Source organism: Odocoileus virginianus, chromosome 33 (assembly GCF_023699985.2).
Source record: "Odocoileus virginianus isolate 20LAN1187 ecotype Illinois chromosome 33, Ovbor_1.2, whole genome shotgun sequence".
NCBI lineage: Eukaryota > Metazoa > Chordata > Mammalia > Artiodactyla > Cervidae > Odocoileus > Odocoileus virginianus.
Genome location: NC_069706.1, coordinates 3,239,936 through 3,250,693, shown reverse-complemented (window position 1 = coordinate 3,250,693; position 10,758 = coordinate 3,239,936).

Sequence of the window (10,758 nt, the reverse complement as noted above, 5' to 3'; positions counted from 1 at the left end):
GAACATCTGGGTGTGGCTGGCGCCCCAGGTCTCCCCAGCCTAGCCTCTTTGTCGAGTGTGGCTGGGAGTGTGGGACCCAGGGCGGAGGATCTGGGTGGAGCCTGGGGTGTCAGCAAGGCTGGGTGCTGAGGCTGTGAGAGCTCAAGGCTGACTCGTTGCTTCCTGTGTTGGGGTCCAGGTCAGAAGTCCAGGCCCTTGGGATGAGCCAGTCTGCTTTGTTGCCATGGAGATGGCACTGTCTTAGCCCAGACCCATCCCTCCCACTTCCTGGAGAGATAGTTTGGGAGGCAGTGGATCCTTTTCGTCCACGGAAAATGTTGTGTCGCACACATTCATGGGTGGCAAGCGTGGATGACTTAGATGTGATAGAGCCCAAGGACAGAAAGGGAAAGGAAAGGAAGGGACGGGGCGAGGCTTCATCAGCCACTGATAACTCCGCTTGAGTCCGTTTCTCAGATTTTGCATAGTCATCAGTTGTGACTGTTGGAAGGCTGAGTGCTCAGTGCTCAGGCAGTCAGTTGTGTCCAACTCTATGCAACCCCATGGACTGTAGCCCGCCAGGCTCCTCTGTCCATGGGATTCTCCAGGCAAGAAAACTGGAGTGGGTTGCCATGCCCTCCTCCAGGGGATCTTCCCAACCCAGGGATCCAACCCAAGTTGGATTCTTTACCATCTGAGCCACCAGGGAAGCCCATTCCCTGGCAGTCCACTAATAATTATAATAACTAACTCTTATTGAGCACCTACTGTGTGCCAGGAACCGCACATACTATACCCATCTTTATGGGCTTTGTTCGGATGGGAAAAAATTACATCTCTATTTTTATTAACTCCTAATGGATATTCAGCATTTCCTTCAATTATGAGTATAGACGGCGGACCGCAGTATTGTCAGTTTACTTTCTGGTTTATAATATTTTTTAAGTTTCGTGTTATAAGCCTGTACTGCTTCTCATGTTCATTTACTTTTTTTTTTTAAGGCTTTTATTTATTTATTTATTATTTTTGGTGTGCTGGATCTTCATTGCTTTGAGAGGGCTTTCTCTAGTTTTGGCGAGCAGGGGGCCACTCCTCGTTGTGGTGCGCGGGCTTCTCATTGTGACGGTTTCTCTTGTTGCAGAGCACAGGCCCTAGGGCGCATGGCCTTCAGTAGCTGTGGTGTGTGGACTCAGTAGTTGCAGCTCCCAGGCCCTAGCACACAGGCTTAGTAGCTGTGGCTCATCGGCTTAGTTGCTCCACGGCATGTGAAATCTTCCTGGAGGGACAGGTGGATTCTTATCCATTCCATCACCAGGGAAGTCCTTCATTTACTTTTTAAAAAAAATTGTTTATTTATTTGGCTGCGCTGGATCTCAGTTGCAGCGTGGGGGATCTAGTTCCCTGATCAGGGATCGAAACTGGGCCCTCTGCACTGGGAACAGAGTCTCAACCACTGGACCGCCAGGGAAGTCCCTTTCATTTACTTTTAACGGAAGTATTCTCCAAAGGATCTTTTCCCGTGACAAACAGTTTGATAACTTTTATTGTTTTATAACAATAACACTATAGTTTTCCTCGCCTATGTATCTGATACCCTATTTTAACTGTCTAAGGCAGGTGATCTTTTCCCTGCCTTAAAGATGAGGAGACTTATGGACTTCCCTGGTGGTCCAGTGGCTGCGACTCTGTGCTCCCAATGCCTGGGGCCTGGGTTTGATGCCTGGTGGGTGAGCTAGATCCCACATGTCTCAACTAAAGATCCCACTTGCCACAGTGGAGCTGGAAGATCCTTTGTGCCACAAGGAAGACAGGGAGCAGCCAAACGAACAATAAAATAAATAAATAAACATTAAAAAAAGAGAAAACGATGAGACTTAGACTTAAAGATCTTATGTCACTTGTCCAAGAGTGACAAGTGTCCACTGTCAGGAGCAGAGCTGAGACTAACAAGACTAACATTGCATTTTTCCCAACCTATTTTCATAATTGTATACACAGCATTTTCTCATTTATTTTTTCCTCTTGGGTCACATAAAACTCTGTGAGCAGGACAAGGCAGAGCTTATCCTCATTTTACAGAGGAAGAATTTGCGATTCAGAGAGAGATAAATAACGACTTGCCCAAGGGCTCATGTGGCAGTTTTCAGAGCTGGGATTTCATTTCAGTTCTGGTGGAGTCTGCTGGCTGGGTCTGGCCAAAGTGGGGTCCATTCACTGAGGGAGACAGACACACAGAAAGAAAAGGGACAGCCTGAGCTCATGTGCTTCGGCTTTGCATAGGCCCAGCTTTGGGGGACTGTCCTTTCCTGACCTCTCCCTCCCAGGGGTGGGAGGGTGTGTTCGGGACTCCGAGGTGTAGAGCCAACCCCTTGTCTTGGAATAAACTGCGCACACGGAGGTGGGCCACCTGGCTTTTCTCTACCAACTAGTATCCCTCCTTCTGCGTGTGCGTTTTCTAGCCCTGCTTCCGGCCAGAGACCAGCTGCCTGAATGGGAGTTTTCTAGGCTGAAAGATGAGACTTCCTCTCCTTGAATACAGATAACAGAGGGCTGGACACTTTTTGACAACCCAAACTGATCACCTGGTAAAGAAAAGGGAGAGAACCAAGGTCCAAGTGACTTTTCTGTTGGCACTGACAAATATAGTTTTTTTAAAAACTGGCAAAAACAAAAAAAACCCACAAAAAACCCCTAGCTGGTTCATTTCCTTTGGCTGTGCTCTGTCTTAGCTGCCACACGCGGGCTCTTCCATCTTCAGTGCCACATGTGAGATGTTTAATTGTGTCATGCAAGCTCTTACTTGAGGCATGTGGGATCTAGTTCCCTGACCAAGGATCAAACCCGGGCTTCCTGCATTGGGAGCCCGGAGTTTCAGCCACCTGACTATCAGGGAAGTCTTGTAGCTCACCCATCTTCTAACAGTCTGTGTATGCAGTGATGAACATGGCTCTAAGCTGCTACCTCGGTTCCTGGATTATGAGTTTTCGAGAAAAGTGCCCAGTGATGTATAGCACAGCAGGAATGAAGGCTCCGGCCACAGCCAATAGGAGCACAATGGATAGCAGCGTTTGGCTAGAAATAGAATCATTTAAATATAAAAGTGTCATATTTTGATGTTGTGTTGAGTTAAGGAAATGTTGATAATCACACAGTGAGCGGATTGGTATCGTGATGAATTCTCCACCACCCACTATAACTCAGTTCAGAACATGGAGGCACATGGTAGGGGCCCAGTAAAACTTTCCCTGAATAACCCTGGGAGTCAAGCCGACTTGATGAATTGCTCGCTGGGCTTTTTGACACGACAATCAGACAAAGAATTTAAAAGTGACCTGGGTATTCCATGGTTATTCCAAGTCTCACAATAATCTTTCAGAATAAACCATTGTCAAAGCAGTGTTGCCAATGAGAACAAAGCCCAATATTACATCTGCTTTCACCAAGGAGACCTCACGTGGTAATCACTTCTTTCTCCTCTTACTGGTGGTCTGACATGTGAATGGGATTTGCTCCTGACTTCAGCAAGCAGACTGCCTGCTGGGTGCCAGTTAACTTCTGATCAACGCAAATCAAGGGGTTGCCCAGGGAGTCCATTATACCTGCACTTAATGCCATGTGGCCAGCAGATCCCCTCTGGGTGTAAATATTGAGATAGGGAGTTTTTAAGTGTCTGCAGCCCCTCACTTTCATGGGAACAGTGGAAGCAACCAGGATCGAGCCCCCTTTTCCAGAAATGTCTTCTCCATCACCAGAGCTTCTCTGGTGGTTCAGATGGTAAAGAATCTGCCTGCAATGCAGGATATCTGAGCTCGATCCCTGGGTTGGGAAGATCTCCTGGAGAAGGGAATGGCAAACCACGCCATGGGAGAACCCCATGGACAGAGGAGCCTGGGGCTACAGTCCACGGGGTTGCAAAGAGGCACAAGCTCAGCTCCTCCCATCACTTGCTCAGGCTGATAACCTTGGAGTTAGCCTAACGCCTTTTTCTTTCATATTCCTGATCAGATCCATGAGCACGTCCTATTGGCTGTACTTTAAGAATGTATGTAGAATCTCACCACTTTTTTTTTCTGAAGATTTTTTGAGGTGGATCATTTTTTCTTAAAGTCTTTATTGAATTTGTTACAATATTTTTTTATGTTTTGGTTTTTTGGCCACCAGGCGTGTAGAATCTTAGCTCCCCAACCAGGGATAAGAATCTGCACCCTCAGCATTGGAAGGCGAAGTTTTAACCACTCGACCACCAGGGAAGTCCTGAACCTTACCACTTTTAACTTGGTCCACTAATACTATACTGGGCTGAATGACCATCATTTCACACCTGGGCCGTTGAAATAGCCTCTTAGCTGGATTTCCTGCCTCTGCCCTTTCTTATAATCCACACCCAACACATGAGTAGAGGGATCCTTTTGTAAAAATGTAAGACAAATTACATAACTCCTCTCAATTCTTTTCAAAATTCTCCAGATCTCCATCCTGCTCAGATACAACCTCAAGTCTTTATGGTGGCTTGTAACTCCCGAGACCTTTCTGAGTTCACCTCCTGGGACTGTCTCCCTGGCTAACGCCCCTGGGCCTCCTTTCTGCTCCTGGACCCACCAGACGGGCTCCCATCTCCAGCAAATTCCTACCGCCGATTCTTCCTTACGTCTAGGACACTGCTTCCCAGAGAGCCCCACGATTCACTCCTTACATTCTTCAAATCTTTACCCAAACATGCCTCTCCCAGTGAGACCTACCCTTGTCACCGTGTTAAAAAATTGCAGCAATCCCATAATCCCTTGACCAGCATGTCTTCTGTGTAATCTCAGGGTTGCCTTCCTCACAGATGAGGAAGCGAGTGGTGTTCCCTGAGCTAGTCCAACTCACAGCCCGGCCAGCCCACTTCCACTTTTATTTTTCTCCTCCGTAGCACACTCACCACCTTTTAGAAGACTACAAAATTTTCTTTATTTGTCTTGCTCATTGTCTGGCTTTTCCCACCGGTGACTTAAATATACATTTCATAAGTTTAGGAATTTTGTCTCTTTTCCCCCACTATTAAGTTGCTAGCATCTACAACAGCATCTGTGTGGCACAGAGTAGGTGCTGACTACAGATTTGTGAATGACTGATTGACAGGCTTGCTTCTTCCTTTTCAATCTTATACCTTTTGTTTTTCTAACTGCTTTATTACACAGACTGGAATACACTGAATAAAGTTGAAAAGAAGCAGAGAAAGATTTTTGTCCTTCCTGATTTTTAAAGGGTCTACTTTTAACATTTTACTGTTATGTATTAGGTTTGCTATAGATTTTTTTTGGTAGGTACTTTTTATTCAGTTAAGGAAGTTTTTTTCTATTCCTAGTTTGCTGAAAATTTAAAAAATACATTGACATTTAAAAAGCTTTTGCACAGCAAACGGAACTGTAAGCAAAATGAAAAGACAATCTAAGGAATGGGAGAAAATATTTGTAAACAATAAGCGATTAATTTCCAAAGTACAGTACACTGAATTAATGTGGTACATACAAACAATGTAATGTTATTCAGCCCTAAAAAGGAATGAAATTCTGACATGTGCTACAGCATAGATGTACCTTGAAGATATTATACCAAGTGAAATAAGCCAGACACAAAAGGAAAAAAAAAACTATTGTATGATTCTTAGATGGGGCACCTAGAACAGTCACATTCATTGAGACAGAAAGTAGAATAGAGGTTACCAGGGACTGGGGACAGGGAGGAAATTGGGACTTAGTGTTTAATGGGGACAGAGTTTCAGTCCGGGAAGAGGAGCAAATTCCAGAGCTGGAGGGTGGTCATGATTGCACAATAATATGAATGTGCTCAATGTCATCAAATTGTGCTATGAAAAGTGGTTAAAATGGTTAAGTTTTGTGTTTTCTTTCTTACCAGAATAAAAAGATATTTCTTGTTAGGTGTTTGGAACAGGAGCATTTTGTGCAGTATCACTGGGCCTCCATGTAGAAACAAAACGAGGGCCCTGACATTCTAAACCATTGTGCTCTGTGCTTGTCCTATCTCGGCGTTTATATTGTTGGGAGAAAGAATGGGTGCAAACATATGATATTACAGCAGTTATTAGAAAGGGCAGGCAGAGCGTCCATTCCCAGCAGACGCCTTTGAACATTTACTTTTTTGGCTGCACTGGGTCGTGGCTGCGTGGCCTTCCCCTATTCAGAAAGCGGGGTGTACTCTCTAGTGGTGGTGTACGGGCTTCTCATTGGGGTGGATTCTCTTGTGGAGCACAGACTCTCGAGTGCTTGGGTTTCAGTGGTTGCTGCAGGACGGCTCAGTAATTGCAGCTCCCAGGTTCTAGAGCTAAGGCTCATAGTGGCACATGGGCTTAGTTGCTCCAAGGCATGTGGGATCTTCCAGGACCAGGGATCGAACCTGTGAGCTCTGCATTGGCAGGTGGACTCTTAACCGCTGGACCACCAGGGTAGTCCAGCCAGCCACAGGAACCCTTTTAATAAAGAACAGAGGAGCTTCTGGCACTGACGGACTCCACTTTGCCACTGCACCATTTTCTCCCGTGAACGGGCCGTGAGGTCTGTCCAGCTGCTCTGGGTAACCAAGGTCGGCTTTTAGTGCATCTGGTGGGGATGGTGTCTCTGCCCCAAGCTGTGAGCAGGGCTCTGGGTGAAACCAGCTCCCATTGCCAGCCTTTTGGAGCCTCTGTCTACAGGAGGCTGTTCTCTCACACCAGCCCCTACCTTCAGAATTGCCTGAACTTCAACAGTGTGCAGAGAGCCCCTTCTTGGATGCCAATCCCATGCCTGGCAGCTGTGCCCAGATTCCAAAGAGAGCCTCCCAGACTTGCCTCTCAAGCTGTTCTGCCTCTTCCTGGCTTTGAGCCGTGATGCCCTCAGGCAGGGATGCGTCTGCATCTATAGGTGACATCATTGGTCCCATCATCTATAAGGTGACATTACTGGAAGGGAGAGGTAGGCTCCTTTCTCTTTCCAAGCACATTTCTACAGCTGCCCTGGCTCCACCTGTGAAAGCAGATCTAATTGGTGGGGGGGGGGGGGGGTGTCTGCTGATGTGCTGTGTGTGTGGCCGCTTCGGCCAGGGCTGCGCCCGCACCCACATGCCTCCCCTCAGCATGGCCCCACCCTGCCTTACGCCCCCTCTGCCCTGTCCAATTGGTCTGCTCAACCTCCTGGGCACAGACCACCTGCTCAGGCCTCTCTCTGGGACATTTGTCCTTAAGGCTCCTGGGCCCTGGTTTTGCTGCCCTCACTGGCAGAGTTCCCCAGAGAAACAGAACCAACAAATAGATGGGTAGGTAGATAGGTAAGGTGAATGGATGGATCCAGATCTATCTATCTTTCCATGTGCTTGTGCTCAGATATATATCTACTTATCTAGGTCCGTCCATCCTTCAGTTCATCTAACTATTTATCCATCTGTCCATCCATCCATCCATCCACAGAGATTTATTCTAAGGAACTGGCTCACATGATTGTGAGGGCTGGCAAACCTGAAGTCTGCAGGGCAGGCAGCAGGCTGGAGATGCAGAGGAGAGTGGACACTGAGCCCAAACAGGGCATCTTTAAATCAAATGCAGTCAGCCCTCTAAAGCAGTGCTGGGCTCACACTCCCTGTCTTCCTGGCTTGGGTTCCTGTGGTTTCACTGACTCTCTCTCTGTTCCCCACATTCCCGCCCTGCCCTCTACCCCCTTCCCTGACGTGCTAACTCCTCTTCTCCCCCCAGGGATGCCATTCACTTGGTTGATGGGAGAAGCCCTGCAGTTTGTGAGGTGGGCAGATCCGGGCTCAAGCCCTGCAGCTCTGTTCCTAGTTGGTGACCCTGAACAAGTCCCTCAGCCCAGGCTCCTCTGTGAGGTGGTGTCGTTCGCCTCCCATCCCTCGAAGCCCCTGGTGGAGCGGGCACCTCCTTGGCTAGGATGTCCTTTTCTCTCCTGTGATTGAGTGAGGCCTCCTCCCTCACAAGGAGGCTTCCCAGTCCCCTCGCTACGCACACGGGTTGGAAGACTCAGTGTTGGTGTGTCAGTCGGGGTCTTGTGAGAAACAGTCAGTGGAATGTGTGTTTACAGAGGGAGGTGGTGGGGACTGGAAAGTCGGAACTCCATGGGGGAGGCAGCAACTGGAAAGTCAGATAGGTGGACATTGCAGTCTGAAGGCAGAATTCCCTCCCCCTCACAGGACTAGGGGCTCTTCTCTGAGGGCCAGCAATTGATTGGGTGAGGCCCACCCACATTAGGGAAGGTGGCCTGCCTGACTCAGAGGCTATGAATTTAAATGTTACTAATCATGTCTGAGAAACACCTGCACAGCAACATCTAGAGTGACGTTTGACCAATAACTGAGCACTATGACCTAGACAGGTTGACACGTGAAATTAACCCTCACACTCTCCCGCAAGGCTCATCTCTGATGGGGCTGGTGTGAACTGGCTGACACACCAGTTGTTGCATAAAGCGCGTTCTTTGGCTCATGTGATTTAATCCTCATAGTAACTGTATGAAGTATGTTCTATTTTGAGCCTCAGTTTATAGAGCAGGGTCCTTAGGTTCCTAGAGGTTAAGCAACTAGCCCAAGGTTGCACAGCAAACTGTGTGGCTGGGGTTTGAAGTCAGGCAGTCCCACTGCGGAGCCAACTGCTTTGGCCTCACATCGTCCTGCTGCCTCTCCCAGAATCCTCAAGAGACTCCAGCCTCTTCCCTCAGCCCCACTGGGACTTGCCGGTCCACTCCCCTGCCTGTTAGGAGCAGGCAACAGGTTTCTGAAGTACTAAAGTCTGGAACTGCCTGCGGCCAGGCCTCTCTGACTCCACTTTGAGCCAAGGAGGAAGGAGACCTACCGGCTCTCTGTCTTGGCAGCTGGGGCACTCCTGCATGGCCACCGTCCCTGGTGGGGCAGAGGCCAGACTACAGTCCTGCAAAAGGCACTGTCACCACAGGCTCAGCTGATAGTGTCAGGAGGAAGACCAGCTCTGAGCTGCAGAGTCGAGTGAGGTTGGCCCCTCTTCCCCGCAGGGCCCCATGGCCGGAGCACAGGCGATAACAGGACTTCCGCCTTCTCGGAATACTTGAGCAGTCCAGGAATGAGGTTTTATTCTGTCCTGGCAATGCTGCCTGGGCCTTGGGAACTAGCATTCTGTCCCTGACCTCCCTGAATCTCAGGAAGCTGCTCTGTGTAGCCCTACACTGGGTTCACTCCCTGCCCTGGGCACCAGCCTCTTGCTAACCATATAGTCATTTCATGAACCCAAGATGTTTGTATTATGATTCACATGGTGTTTATCTGTGTCTTGATGCATTTCTACCTCATGTCTTCGTGCCTTCATGTAACACAAGTATGGAGGAAAAGATGGTTTCTAAGCTTTTAATGTTTCCAGGATTTAAAATGTACTTAAAGAAACTTGCTTGTTGTTGTTTAGTCACTAAGTTGTGTCCAACTCTTTTGTGACCCTGTGAACTGTAATTTGCCAGGCTCCTTTGTCCCTGGGATTCTCCAGGCAAGAATACTGGAGTGGATTGCCTTTTCCTTCTCCAGGGGATCTTCCCAACCCAGGGATCGAACCCATGTTTCCTTTGTTTCCTGCACTGCAGGTGGATTCTTTACCAGCTCAGCCATGGGGGAAGATGGGTATCATTATACACCTGGGACCTAACACATAATGCCAGGCACATTGTCCCCAATCTCAAGGGTTTATGGAATGACTCAAGCCCTAACCTGGAGATTGAGGATGCTCTAGCAGTTTATAGGTTTCAGCAGGGAATGTTGCCTAACTGTTTTCAGAAGACAAACAAAAGAAGGTGGATATGACCATTTCCTGTGTCTAAAAACCTGACATGGCTGATTGACAATGTCAAAGTAACCAGCAACAGTGGGTGGACTGAAATGATTTTCAGAGAGGAGGAAAAGCGCACGCAGGCCAACTTTCAGATTATTGAAGGAAATAAAAAATGGGGAGCATAGGATAGCACTGAATGGGGGGTGGTAGTGCATAGTTAACACTGTCTCCCAGGGCTTCCTGTCCAGCTAGGTAGGTCAATAGAGGAGGCAGTGGGGTGGTTAAAGGGCTACCTGGAAGCTCACAGAGAGTGGTGCCTGGCTGCTCAGAGCTTCTTGGCCACAGGACTCTGATCTGGTTTTCAATCTGAACTCCGTCCCTAGCCCATTGTCTGACTTTGAGCGTGTCACTCTCCAGCTCCTAGTTTCACATCTCTAAAATAGGGACAATAATATCTACCTCAGCGGGTTGTGGTGAGGACCAAAAAGGTCACAAGCGAAAGCATCCAGTGGTTTCTTAACGCCACATTTGAGCAATGTAAGTTTCCTACGCTTATTTCACTGACTGCTCTTCTGAACTTCAATTTTTTTCACCTGCAAAAAATGGAATATGTGAGAGTGCCTGGCACATCATTGAAGCTCAATAGAGGCTTTATTTTTATTTTTAATTTTTATGACTTTTATTTTTGAAACAATTTTAAAGGTGCAAAAAGTACTAGAGTTCTCCTATACCCTACGCCCAAGCTTCCCCTAATGTTACCATGGTACCTAATCAAATTAGTGGCTTCCCTGGTGGCTCAGCAGTTAAGAATCTTCCTGCAATGCAGGAGACTCAGAAGACGCAGGTTCGATCCCTGGGTTAGGAAGATCTCCCGGAGGAGGGCATGGCAACCCACTCCAGTATTCTTGCCCAGAGAGTTCCATGGACAGATGAGCCTGGTGGGCTACAGTCCATAGGATCACAAAGAGTTGGAAGAGACGGAGCATGCACACATGCAATCATATTAGTAC